General features: G+C 44.8%; 1 non-coding gene across 1 annotated transcript; it reads left to right on the top strand.

Annotated features, from left to right (window-relative positions):
- Nucleotides 1-13,430: 13,430 nt before the first annotated feature.
- LOC114102823 (U6 spliceosomal RNA) lies at nucleotides 13,431-13,534 on the top strand. Its single transcript, XR_003584581.2, has one exon. It is a non-coding gene; the product is annotated as a U6 spliceosomal RNA (small nuclear RNA).
- Nucleotides 13,535-14,773: the final 1,239 nt, after the last annotated feature.

The raw sequence follows: 14,773 nt of genomic DNA on the forward strand, positions 1-14,773 counted from the left end.
GGTTTAAGCCCAAGGGAAAGAAGATGTATGACCACACAAAAAATTTGCACATTCACGTTTATAGCAGCAGCATGAGTCACAGTAGCCAAAATATGGGAAATAACCAGGTGCCCATCAATTGATAAATGGGTATATCCATACAGTAGTGTTTGCAGTAAAAAGGTGTGAGGTGCTGATTCATGTGACAATAGAGATGAACTTTGGAAACATTACGTTAAGGAAAAAAGACTGATCGCAAAAGATTGCATGTTGTGTCATTCTATTTATATGAAATATCTAGTAAGTAAATCTATAGAGACAAAAGGTTCGTGGTTGCCTAGGGGTAGGGGTAGGGTATGCAGGATTAGAAGGGTGAGAACTAAAGGGCTAGTTTCTTTCTTTTCTTTTTATCTTTTTGAAATATTTTTAGTTGTAGATGTACATAATACCTTTATTATATTTATTTATTTTTATATGATGCTGAGGATCGAACCCAGTGCGTCACACGTGCTAGGCAAGCGCTTTACCACTGAGCTATAGCCCCAGCCCCCTAGTTTCTTTTTGATGTCCTAAAACTGTGGTACTGGTTGACTGAAATAAATATACTAAACCCCACTGAATTACATACATAAAGTGGGTGCATGGAATAGCCTGCAAATGACATCTGACAAAGTGGCTTTCTTTTCTTCCCTTTGTTTCTTTTCTTTCAGGATCCACCGTCTGCTCTAGTTACTTATGGAGAACTTACTTCTGTTCTAAACACTTTGCCTAGGTGAATTCTTAATCTTTAAGGCATTCTCACAGGGTAAGTGATTTAATTTTGATTATTTTACAGATAGGGAAATCAAGACACGGAGGGACGAAGGATCTTGCCCAAGGTTATTAAACTTGGCAGAGGATGCTTTAGAATCACCCCGGGAGAAATGAGAGGACCCCAGAATCTCTGCTCTTTTTTCTTTTGGTGGTGCTGGGGATTAGAACCCAGAGACTTGTGCAAGCACTCTACCAACTGAGCTATATCCCCAGCCCAGAATCTCTGTTCTTCATTGCAGGCCACACTGCTTAGAAGGGGTCACTGTGTGCAATCACCTGGTAAAATCCCCCCTTATTCTATATGTGGAAAAATAAGGCACACTTAGGGTGGTCTGGCACAGAGTCAAGTCTGTTGTTCTGATCCGGAGCTCTCTCCATCATATCACGTCACCTGGGTGCCAAAGGGTTAGCCAGGGTGTTATGGCTCATTCCCATTGGTGAACAGCCAAACTCTGCCAGGACCACGCAGGACGTTTTATTACGTGGCCGATGAATGGAGAAGGAGAGCTCACACTCTCCAGGCCACTTCTGCCCAGCAGGTCTGGGGCTGGGTTTTACTAGGGCTGGGTTGTACGGGGGTGTGGTAGATATGCCGTCAGCAGAGCTGTTTATGGGAAGGGCAGATGATTTCCGGGAATCAGGATTCATTCTTCCTTAATTTGAGCTTAGTTGGTCTGGCAAGGCATGAGTGGGTGTATTTTTTCTTAATCATTCTGATGAGTCCGAGGTCTTCCGGAGTATCTACATGGTGTCTGGACCAGGGGGAGCTGGTCTGGAGTGCCCCTGCGTGGTTGGGAGCATGTGATAACGTGGGGGCCTGCAGCTGGGAGCAGGTGATCATCAGCACCCAGGTTTTAACTTTCGCAAGCAAATGGTACCTGTAAGCAAACAGAGCTGACCGGACAGTAGTCTATCAGGATTTCAGGGTTCAGTCTGGTGCAAGGACACACCTGGAGCCGTCTGCATCCACAGGAGGCAGTTTTTGCTTCGAATTTGTGATTATCATTTTTGAATCTGGGGGCTGAGTGAAGTTGAAATGCCTAGGTGATGTTTGTGGTTGTGAAAAAGAAGAAAATGAAGGAGAAGACTAGAAAATTGGTCGGGGATTTGGGAGTTTGTAGAGGAAACATGAAATAATGTGCAAGCCAAACCATGAAATATTGCCTATTTCATTCTTCATTATGTATTACCAAAAGATTTCAAGGGAACAAAATTTACAGAAAGATCTGGTTCAACCTAAAAGGGTTCTTTTCTTTATGAAAAATAATAGATTGAGTATGTCTTATCCAAAATGCTTGGAACTAGAACTGTTTTGGACTTTGAATTCTTTGTGTGTGTGTTAGGGATTGAACCCAGGGCCTTGTGCATGTGAGGCAAGCACTCTATCAACTGAGTTCTATCCCCAGCCTAACTTTGAATTAAAAAAAAATTTTTTTTGTTTGTTCTTTTTAGTTATACATGACAGTAGAATGAATTTGGGCATATTGTATGTACATAGAGTATAACTTCTCATTCTTGTGGTTGTACACGATGTGGAGAAACACTGGTCATGTATTTATATATGAACATAGGGAAGTTATATCCAATTCATTCTACTGTCTTTGAGTTTGGGTATTTTAAAATTTTGGAATATTTGCATATAGATTATGAGATTTTTGGGGAAGGAACCCAAGCTTAAGCAGGAAATTCATTTATGTTTCACATATACCTTATACACATGATCTGGAGGTAATTTCATAAAGTATATTTATTTTTTTAGGTACTGAGGACTGAACCAAGGGGTGATTTACCACTGAGCTACATCCCCAGTCCCCATCTTTTAAAATTTTTTAAAAAAAATTTTGCGACAGGGTTTCATGAAGTTGCCAAGTCTGACCTCCAAACTTGCAATCCTCTTGCCTCAGCCTCCCAAATCATTGGGATTACAGGTGTGCATTACAGCATCCACCTCATGTAATATTCTTATTAATTTTGTGCATGAAACAGTTTCATGGTGTGGAACTTTCAACACGTGATCATGTTGGTGCTCTAAATTTTTCAGATTTGGGAGTGTTTTGGGTTTGGGTTTGGGGATAAAGGATGCCCAACCTGTATTAGGTATTCCATATTCCATGTGTTTCATTGTTAAATCTCATCAGGACGGGAGTGGGTAGCAGTCTCTGGAGACAGACGGGTAACAAAGCAATCCTTGACATCCACTAAATGTCTTTAGGTCCTGGAGAATCAAAAAAAGCCTTCGAAGTCAGCACAGGATCAGATTCTTCACCATTGCTACGTCTCCTTGTCTTTCCTGCATCATTCTGTATCCCTAAGTCAGACCTAGAGGGTCCCCCCACATCTCTGGGCTTCTCCTCCCCTTTACGGGACTGGCAGTTAGTTTGCCCCAAGATCTTCTGAGTTTTCTGGAGACTGAGCCCTCTGTCCACTCTGGCTGGAATTGCTCACTTGCTCACTTGCTCAGCTCATTTCTACCGCTGTTCCTTGAATGGCTCCAGACAGGGCCCGGTTTCAAAAGATTTGTTTGTAGTCTCACCTGTGATTTGCAACCTTGAAGGTTCCCCTCAAGGGAATTTCTATCTCTGTGGGCGATGCGAGATGGCAAGGTGTTCAAAAGGACATTGAAGTCAGGGAGAGGGGGGGACAGGCAGTGTCAGGGAGGAGCCAATCCAGGTGAAGCCAACAAAATAAATTTGAGATGAAGAAGAACCACCACCAGCCAGGGGACAAGGAGGCCTCCCAGGAAGCAGTGACCAAAGATCAGTGACAACTTCGGTGGGGACAGCAGGAAGCCGTGTGGGGTGGGTGTCTCAGTGTGAAGGAAAGCTCACGGCGATGCACAGATGGATGGGAAGGAATTCTCCCAGAAGTCAGGATAAGCCTCCGACCAGGTCCATGATTACGTGTTAGCCACTATTCAATTTATCCATCAACATGAAAAGAATAAACAGTGATGGTCTCTCAGCTTCATTGAGGTAAGTGTAAGGCCAATGTTTTCAGTGACTGTGTAGAAAAAAATATTTAGGACAATAAAATAAGCCGCAGCTTAAAGCAGGAGAAGAATTTTGGTCTTTTGGATTCGGCCTTTCACCTTTAATCCTTTGGATAATAACAATGGCAACAGGGGTGGCATTATCATGGAATTAGGTTTGGATTGATCTACGTAGAAAGTTCTTCATTCATCCTGTCGGTGATCTCTCAATATTGGACTGGATAGAGAACACTATAGAGCCCAGGTAGGTCCAGGGGACGGCCTGCCCCACAACGTTTCTTTTCTTACTCTCAGAACACCTGTCTCTCTTTCTCTCCCTCTCTCCCTCCCTCTCTCTCTTTCTCTCTCTCTCTCCCTCCCTCTCTTTCTCTTTCTCTCCCTCTCTCTCTTCCTCTCTCTCTCCCTCCCTCTCTCTTTCTCTCTCTCCCTCCCTCTCTCTCTCTCTCCCTCCTCCCTCTCTCTCCCCCACCCTCTCAGCTGGCAACATGCCCAGCTCTGGGGAGGATGTGATTGGCCTAGGCCAATCATAATTTGAGAATCACCCTTTGGCGACTGGCCCAGGGATGAGAGTGGACCCATTGAGTGTCCCAAGACGGAGCTGTTGAGGGATTCTGGAGGGAATGTTCCGCCCGGATTACAAGGAGTACCATGATGAGAAATGCATTTGTTCACCTCCATCCTCCTGTTTGCATGGAATTGGAGACGCATTCGTGAAGGTTGCATTCGTGTCTGTCACTTTGTGCTTCCAATGGGGGCTCCGGCCAACAGGAGCAGAGCACAGGGAAAGCAAGAGCCGGCCTCGGCTGAGATTGCTGGAGTTGCCCACCTCTGCAGGTCTTGTTTTGTAAAACAGACTCTTACTATTTGGGTTACATTTAGCCCAAACTTTCCTTTGTTGGAGTTAAAAGCCTCCTACCTTCTAGGCACGGTGGTACATGCCTGTAATCCCAGTGGCTCTGGAGGCTGAGGCAGGAGGATCGTGAGTTCCAAGCCAGCCTCAGCAACTTAATGAGGCCCTAAGTTACTCAGCGAGACCCCGTCTCTAAATAAAATGTGAAAAAGGGCTGGGGATGTGGCTCAGTGGTTCAGCACCCCTGGATTCAATCTCCAGTACCAAAGAAGACAAATGAGCAAAACACTCTCCTCTCTGACACGAGTACTTTAACACTCTCTGCCTCTGCCAATGTAAGAAGAGCTAGCATGTCCATTTGGGATGTATGCGGAGCATTGATCCCAGGTCCCCTGAGGCTGAGCTGGCTCTCCGATGCCCGGCATTTCAATCTGTTCCATCATCTGATTTTGTGCACACACAGTAGAGTTTTACAAATGAAGTCCCTGAAGAGAAAACCAAACCAAATTAAAAGTTTGCTTAAATAAATTGATCCTGTAAAATCCTTTTTGGAGTAAAAGCTGACGAAACAAATGTGTCTCTAGGGCCGGGGGTTCAGAGGGTCGTGCAGGGCAAAGTCCAAGAGGGGAAAAAACCCACAGAAGAAACAACAGGAATGATTAAGGTCTGGTCAGCTTGCCACTCCAGAGCTGTGCTGGCTGCCGGTGGGAGCCCCTTCAGAGCAGTGAGGCAAGTCCCTTTCCAGGTCACGTTTAACCAGTCGGCACCTCTTCAGGTCGTCATCACCCAAACCCCCAGGCAACAACCGCACTTCCCCATCGATACAGAAATACCCAACAAACCCGGGACCTGCACTCTCATTTGAAGCCACGCAGAATTCCACAGCAATGACCCGGGAGGGGGTTCTGTGTGGAATGAGATGCTCTACGGATTAACTGAACTACTGCCATCGGAGGGCAAAACATGACGGTAGGGGCCAGGTCGGGTTCAAAGACGGGACACAAAACCCAGTGGTGTGGGAGTGTTTATTTTGGCATGTGCACAGACCACTGTACCTCAAATGTAAGGTTGTGGCCTCTGCAGGAGAGACCCAAGGTTACGTGCCACCAGAGATACCCCATGAAAGAGATTCCATGCCACCAGAAGGGAGAGACACCGCTTCCTGGAAGTGCAGGCTTTGAAGGGAGCCTTGAAGGGTGGGTAGTTAGTGTTCAAATTTGGGAGAGTCCGAGAAAAAGGACACTCCAAGCAGAATAACATCATCATGGCAGAACACTGTATTTTAGTTTAGTTGTAGACAAGGCAGTGCATATTATAAGGGGCAAAACAAGTTAGTACCAGATGATAGAAAAAGAGTTGGGTAAGGTTATTACTCCACAGGCAACGGGGAGCCATGGAGTGTTCAGGAGCAGGGCATGACTTTAGGAAGATCGTGCTGACTTTAGCCAGCACTAATGATGGGGATGACCAAAACCACACGTTCACTTGGGAAGAACTTGTGATGGTTTAGATAAAATATACAGAAGTCCTTACCTTGTATGTTAGTCAGTTTTCCATTCCTGTAACAAATACTTGAGATGAATCAACTTAGAGAGAGACAAGGTTTATTTTGACTCAGTTTGGGAGGTTTGGGTCCATGCCTCACTGGCTCTGTTGCTCTTGGGCCTTGGAGGCCGTACATCACCGTGGCAGAAGGAGAAAGCACTCACCTCATGGCCAGGAGGAGGGGGGAAAAGAAAAGGAGGAAGAGGAGGGCTGGGGTTCCATGGTCCCCTTCAAGGGCTCTCCCCAGGGACTAGAAGATCTCCCAGTAGGTCCCACAAAGTTCCCACCACCTTCCAACAGCACCGAGCTGGTGACTAAGTCATTAACCCATGGGCCTCTGGGGGACATCAGAACATATGGCATTAGGTTACAGAAATGACCTTGGGTTAGGGTTAGGGTGGATATAAATACAGATTGACAGAAGGCAGCAAATGACCCACAGTGTTCACACAGCCTGCAGGACCACGCGAGAGGCTGGGTGTCTTCCCAGCCGGAAGGTTTTGTTCCGTTGGAATCACACTGTTCCGTGCCAGGTCTTCCTGGTCGACAAGTCACCTGAGAGCCCTTTGAGTTTCCTGTGTCCATCGGCTCCCACGCCGGGCAGCTGGAGGACTCCTGGCCCTGCACCTTCCCAGGGAAACTCTTCATGGATGAGGCTGATGACCGCACGGGTCTCGGTGACACTGGATATCACCCACGGGAGCCTGGACCGGGACCAGCAGGCCTCTTAACGTCCAGTACACTTCATTATTAATCACCTTAAGCTTACATACGTGTTAAGCTCCTTCAAAGGCAGCCTCATTAAGAACGTCAAAGAGCCTGCGGAAGGAAGGGGTGTATGCATGTGGGTGTGGGGGGTGGTCACCTCTGGATTAAAGTCCAGCTTCTCTGCTGGAGGACAAGGGTCCCCGAGGCCAGTGTGGCAATGGCAGGATCTATTGAGAATTTCAAGGGAAGGTCAAGTCCAGGAAGAAGCAGCGACTGATTCCGTGAGGTCCCGGAAAGCATTTTTCCGTGGCTGGGTTTTTATTAGCCTGGGTTCTTACCTTACTAAAGAGAGTTCCCTCACACGGGTGCATACAATTTGGTCCTTGCTACTTTCTTGATATCATTTTTTTGCCACCAGCTCATGAACACCCTGGATTTTGGCCCCGTGGCTCAAGTTCAAGCCTTTAGAACTTGAACTTGACAAGCTGACCCTGCATCTCAGTGCCCTGAGATTCTGCCTGGAATGACCTCCCTCCGACGGTGGCCTCCGGGACCAGTGTGAACACTAAGTCTGGGGTACCTCTCAGGGCCCCGAGCATGCTCGGCTGACTGCCAGGGAGGACTCCACCCCTGAATTGCCCTTGATCCTCACCTGGATCTTCTTCTCTGTCGCACCTTCCCTCAGGGCGGGGCCACCCTCTGGTTCATCTCTAGATCTCTGCCCTAGCCCTGAGGTTGCACAGGGAAGGGAGGCCGTGCCTAAAAAACAAACATTTTTAATTAGCTAATGATCATCAGCTGGGAGTGGATCTTTCTTCTCCTGATGTATCTGTTCTCACGTTGGCAAAATGGCGACTCCTTTTTTCCTTGTAGTTTTAAAAACATTTTAATTTAAGCATTTTTCATAACATCATTTTATTTATTTTTTAATGTGGTGCTGAGGATCGAACCCAGTGCCTCATGCGTGCTAGGCGAGCGCTCTACCTCTGAGCCACAACTTTAGCCCCTTGCTGTATTGTTTAAAGCATTTTAATATAAGCATTTTTAAATAACATCATTCTATTTGTTTATTTATCTATCTATCTATTTATTTATTTATGGTGCTGAGGATCAAACCCAGTGCCTCACACGTGCTAGGCGAGCGCTCTACCACTGAGCCCCAGCCCCAGCCCCCTGTGTATTTTAGTTGGTGCATTATGGTTGGATATAATGGTGGGATTCCTTGTTCCATGTTCCTATAGGCACATAATATGACACACAGTGTGGCTGATGTCACTCCTCGGCACCTTCTCATTTCCTTCTCTTCTCCCTCCCCCAGTCCCTTTCCTCTGCTCTACTGACCACCCTGACCTGTGGCTCTTCTGATCAGAGGATGACGCGTTGGGCACCTCCCTGGCCTTCGGCCAAGCCCCTCTGCTGGTGTGGACTCCTGGCTGTGTTCTGGTCCAGCCCTCTTGTTGGTGAGGAAAAGAAACCATTCAAAGGAGACTGAAGAACAGAAAGAGTTATCACAGGGACATTATTTTACAGCACCCAATGGCAGGAAATAAGCCGTGACCAGCTCTCTCTGACCTGGAACTGTCCACTCCGCCCCTCACCAGGTGTTCACCGGGTGACATTGCTGTCCTACAGGCTGAGGGGTGAGCACCGGCAGGATGGGCGAGTCCCTATGGTCTGCGAGCTCACAGTCTAGAACGTGTGGCGGTGACAAGGACCACACGGGTGAGCAAATGGCCATCAAGAGGTGATATTCTGAAAGCCACCCAAGAGGATCAGGTGGTCACAGGAAACTGGGTGCTCTCTCAGATTTCTTGTCAGGAGAGTTCTCTTTAAGAAGGTGACATCAGGGTGAAGATCCGAGAGGCACAAGGGAGTCGGTCTTGTGAACTTGGGGACGAGCATCCCAGGAACAGAGGGGAGGACATGAATGCTCTTGATGTGTCCAAGGGACAGGAAGAAAGCTGGTCCCTTTAGGACTCAGGGCCTCACAGGACTTTGGTCCTATGTCTCTGCAGCCGCTCATCTTGCCTCTGCTCAGGGACAGCCTGACAGGTCACCCTAGCTGTGTGTGGTGACATCACGGCTCTATCCGCTCTTGCCATCTGTCTGTCTCTGCCTTCAGTTGTGACAACCAGATTAGCCAGCTCCTGGCCCTCGACACAGAGTTGTCATCGCAGGCCAGAAACCCCGAGGGAGGCTGGGCCCTTCCTCGGCCGTAGGTCCTCCTAAGTGCTGCTGTCATCTGCTCACTTCTCTTTTCTTCCGCGGCCACCTGTCCCTATCTCAGTCCAACCTGCAGTCATCTCTCACCTGAACTACTGAGCCAGTCTGCCCAGGGGTCCCCCCCAGTTTCATCTTGCTCCCCACAAACCCACCCTCCACAACATAGAATGGGCTTCAAAAGGCTGTTAATGGAGGGGAAGTTGGATGTGTACCCCAAAGTTCACTCTGGAAACTTATTCCCAGTGCAATGGCGTTGACAGGCGGGACCTTCAAGAAGCCATGGGGTCAGGAGGGCTCCCCGTTCACGAATGGACCAATGGCTCTGTGATGGGAGGGGAGTGCGCTCCTGCCCTTTTTCTTTCCACCATGAGAAGATGCAGCCAGAAGGCCCACTGCCAGGTGGGGGCCCAAGACTCTAGACTTCCCGGCCTCCAGAACTGTTAGAAATAAACCTCTGCTCCTTATCAATGACCCAGTCTCAGGTGTTCTGTTATAGTAGCACAGAATGGACCAAGACAGCCTTATTCATGGTGGTAATGGTGCATTTTGGGGGTGGACTATTCAGATTCCACCTCCTCTTTGGAACTTTGATACATCTCTGGGGGAACCCAAAGGGAGATGCTAAGATTGCATGGCTTGGCTTTGTGATTGGTGCCAAGGCATCTAACCCACTGTAGGGGAGTCAATGCCAGTTTGCTCTTGTTAGTGTGGCCTTGAACTTGTGCTGGTTCCTATAACTGCTCTATTTCTCTTTTGGCCTCCTTTCTTTCCTTCAAGGACCACTTATCTGAACTACTATTATGGCCCATTGATGACTGTTGTGTTGAATAGAGATCTTGTTCTTCCTCAGATCTGCATCTACATTGGTTGAAATCCTCCCCGAGATCTCAATTAGGGTTGCTTGAGTTACAAATAAAAATAAAGGATACCTACTTAAACTTGAATTTCAGATAAACTGAGAATAATGTTTGGGTATCCGCCTGCCCCACGGATTCGTGTCCTGTGTTTTTATCGGGTGACGCAACCCTGCTCTTTGCTATAGTCCTCCCCGCCCCAGTAAGCTGGGCTTGTTCCAGATCTGCCACACCTGGCTTCAGCTAGCAAGCCAGTGTCTGGGTGTTTCCTGTGATCTGTGCTCATCTAACAAAGCAAGGTACACTCTCTTCTGGGTGGCGAGGTGTCGCGGAAATGCTGCCGCGTACCTTTCCTTGTAAACATGCATGCCTCATCCATGGGGAGCCTGTCTGGTCATGAACCCTTGGCTTGCTTATTTTTGGAGGGGGGATTGAACTCAGGGGCATTTGACCACTGAGCCACATCCCCAGCCCTATCTTGTATTTTATTTAGAGACAGGGTCTCACTGAGTTGCTTAGCATCTCTCTGTTGCTAAGGCTGCTTTGAACTCATGATCCTCCTGCTTCAGCCCCCCAAGACACTGGGATTACAGGAGTGCACCACCGCACCCAGCTTCTTGGCTTGCTTTTGATGATGTAGAATTCTTCATTTACAATGCTCAAAAGACCTAGTCACCAAGAGGGCTTTTAAAATAGTTTACTATTATAATGATGTGTACAACACACAATTTCCCTTTGATATTTCCTCTTGCCTCTTGCTCCAAGAGTATTACAGCATTAAAGGCTCCTATGAGCCTTTGATCAATGAGCTTTACTGAGTGATCCAATTCACATCGATGAAATCTTTATTGGAGATAAGAACAGGCCTCAACACCCTTATTTTGCAGGAAGGGAACTAGAAACAAACCATTTCCATCCTGCTAAGAGCTGATTTGCAGCTGTGTCAAGGATCAATAAGTAAATGAACTATGAATTTAGAACACATAATATTGGAACTAGTTCATATTCTGACACTTTTTTTTTTTTTGCCGCAAAGATAAGCTAAGCTGTGAGCATGGGAAAGATTGGAGGGACCCTACAAAGAGACGTGAGCTTCTACTTACTCATCCAAAAACAGGAAACAGTATCCTCACGGCGATTCTCTGAACACATTTTCCAAGACAGCCAAAAGTTAATTTATTTAAAACAAATTGAATTGAACCAGATTGAAGTACATCAAAAGTTTACTCTAATGCGATCTGATCAATATCAAATTAATACTTTTGGCTGAGAGTTTGTGTTGGATTTCTCCATAGGGAGCTCTTGGCAGACAATTGTGATGTATTTGTTTCTTTAATTCTGTTTCCATGTCTTCTTCTCGTTGGCAAATAACATGCATATATTGCTAAATGGGCTGCACAATAAACACAAGGGGGTAATAAATGATGAGTAAGACCGCGCTTCTCAATCCCGTGGTCTTTTGGTTGTAGACTCGCCAGTTCTTTGAGGCCACATTTCTCAAACCAGTGGCAACCTTTCTCGTGCTGACGTTCTATGCCAGACAGGTGGTTTCGTGATGACCACTGTGCATTCCTGACAATATTTTCCTAATCCCTGCTTTAGCAGCAAGTAGATTTCACAATCTATTTTACCTTTGTGGGATGAATTGTAGAGAGCAGGCGTCTCTCTACAGTTCTATAGACAGTTAAGGACTCTTGGCATTGATGAGAAAGCCGGATATCCTGTAGGTCATTTATTCCTAAGGCCATTAGGGCCTGCCATGGGCTTTTGGAAACAGAAACACCACACACAGACCTCATTTTGAATGAGGGGAAATTCTTGTTACTTGGATGAGTCTTTTATGTCTTTAAAGAGCTTCACTAGGACGAAGAAACTGAGAACATTAATGGGGCACCCATTGGGGTCTTTGGAAAAAAAAATGATTTAAATTGCCTTTTAGGGCCACAGGGAGTTCAGTCCAAGGGATCAACCTGCCTCCTTCAAGCAAGAATGTCCACACGTCTTAGAAGTGGTACATAAAGGAGAGATTTTTTTTTTTTTTTTTTCCTGTCTCTTCTTGCAGGGATGTGATACTCAGTTTTGCTTCTGAGAGCAGATTTGCTCAGGGCCTCAGGGAGACCAGTGGGAGGAGATGAATTTGTGAGTTTTAAATTTTTGATTTCTGGGGACTCTGCCTAGGGTATGCTTTTCATTTTCAACCCTTCTGAATGGCTGGAGCTGTTTTTTCCAGACAAATATAATTTTCTTTCCTATGAAGAAAACTAACTTTAGGACATAAACAAGTATTTTAAAATAAATTTTAAGACATCAACAGACCTTTAAAAATGCGTTTTGAATGTGTTCCTGTCGCCTCATTACACAGTGTCGGAAGATAACTAGGAGACAGGGGTGTTAGGCACAGTAGCTTAATGAGGTTGTAATGAGAGAACATGGAAGCTTGCTTTCCCCCCTGCCTATTCTAAAATTCATAGCTCCATGGGTTAAAGCATATTTGGGCTGAAGCTTTCAAATAATTTAATGATATTTTTGGGGGATTTTTTTCCTAGTTTTTGATTATGTTCCCTTTTATTAAATCTGTAGTGAGTAGATTAAGAGTGAGCAGGTGAGCTGGGCGAGGTGGCACACGCCTGTAATCCCAGCGGCTTCGGAGGCTGAGGCAGGAGGATTGTCAGTTCAAAGCCAGCCTCAGTAATGGCAAGGCACTAAGCAACTCAATGAGACCTTGACTCTAAATAAAATAAAGTATAGTGCTGGGGATGTGGCTCAGTGGTCAAGTGCCCCTGAGTTCAATCTCTGGTACCTAAGTTTCATAATTTTGCTTATAAATAATTGAACATTGTGACCTTGGACATAGTGTGCAACAAATATCAGCTATTATTGTGACTTAGGGAAAAAAAAATAAAACTTTAAGAGGACAAAAATCCAAATTATAGAACAGGAAAAATTTTATACAAATGCTTCACTAGGGATGAATTATTTACTTTGCATATTAGGGTTCCATTATAATAAATTGGTTGTAAACCATGTGATGATATTTGCTTCATTAAACTTGGAAAATTTAATATTTATCAAATGAAATTATTATAAATACTGATATGGTAATTGAAAGTTTGGTTTATTTTGTTCACTTAAAATGGATCAGAATACTTTGACAACTCTATAACGTGTTGGAGGGAAAGAGAATAAAATTTTGCTGACTCAGTTACCATTGTAATGAGACCATTTAAAGAAAAAATATACTATCTACACAGTATCCTGAGACGAAAATTGGTAGAGTAAATAAAAGTCCCAACAAAGTCTAACAATAATAACTAAAATGTACTCAGCATTGTATATGATCGAGCAACCTAGAAATTTATGTACACGCATCTACCTATTTTTATAACAATTCAGTGAGGTGAGAGTGCCATGATGAACCCTATTTGATAGGTGAGGAAACTGAGGAACAGATGTATTAAATTGCTTGTGAGTGCTCACTTTGGAAGCACATATACTAAAATTGGAACAACACAAAGATTAATGTGGCTCCTATACAAGGGTGACATGCAAATTCTTGAAGCAGTCCAGACTTCTGTAAAACTATAATGCACTAAGAAAAATATTAAAATAACCTTCTTGAGAGTCATGTAGTTGATAAACAGTGGAGCAGAAATTCAGGCCAGGTAATCTGACTTCTGCACGTACACTAAAATCTTTCTAAAATATAAGCCCGTGAGCTAATTTTGTGTGTTCTAGTTTTCTAATAACTAAAAATTATTCAACATAAATTGCCCTGTGATAGCATGTTTATGAATTGGGGAGCATTGATGAGGTAATTAATTTTAAGTAAAGGTTAAAAAGGTTAGCTAGCTTTATATTTGTTAACCATAGTTTACCATAAACACCAATTCTAGGGGCTGGGATTGTGGCTCAGCAGTAGAGCGCTTGCCTCACACGTGCAAGGCCCTGGGTTCAATCCTCAGCACCACATAAAAATAAATAAACAAATAAAATAAAGTTATTGTGCCCAACTACATCTACAAAAAAAAACTTTAAAAAACCCACCAATTCTAAAATGGAGTTGTCCAATATGCCACATGTGATTCAAAATTTTCTTGTAATTTTTGTTAGAAAAATGACAAAAATGTTAGAATTTTAATAATATATTTTACTTAACATATCCAAAATATTATTTCAATATGTAATCAATATAAATGTTTTAAGTGAGATATTATCATTTTAGTGAGATATATGTTATGGTTTTGCTGGGCACGGTGGCACACACCTGTAATCCCAGCAGCTCAGGAGGCTGAGGCAAGAGGATTGCAAGTTCAAAGCCAACCTTAGCAACTAGCGAGGCGCTAAGCAACTCAGTGAGACCCTGTCTCTAATAAAATACAAAACTGGGCTCGGATGTGGCTTAGTGGTTGAGTGCCCCTGAGTTTGATCCCTTGTATCCCCCCACACCCAAAGTTACAGTTTTAAGTCTTCAAAATCTGGTGCGTATTTGGCACTTTTGAACATGTCAGTTCAGATTAGCTGGTGGCCACTTGGTAATTCACATATGGCTTGTGGCTATAGGATGGGACTATATGGCTCCAGACAATCTATAGGAAAGCAAGTTTATTATTTCAATCTTATTTCCAACATGGTGAGACTAAGAAAAACCAGTTAGCCATCCACACAGTAACTCCTAAGCTTCGGGAGTAACTTCATTTCAGTTAGCTAACTGGACAGAAAGCTAGTTGAATTGATTCCCCCCCCCCCTGCCCCCACCAGTAATGGGGCACATTTTAGAACGACAGTTTCCTCACAGTCTTGTAATTTTGTCTA

The sequence above is a fragment of the Marmota flaviventris genome, chromosome 6 (assembly GCF_047511675.1).
Source record: "Marmota flaviventris isolate mMarFla1 chromosome 6, mMarFla1.hap1, whole genome shotgun sequence".
In the NCBI taxonomy this organism is placed as follows: domain Eukaryota; kingdom Metazoa; phylum Chordata; class Mammalia; order Rodentia; family Sciuridae; genus Marmota; species Marmota flaviventris.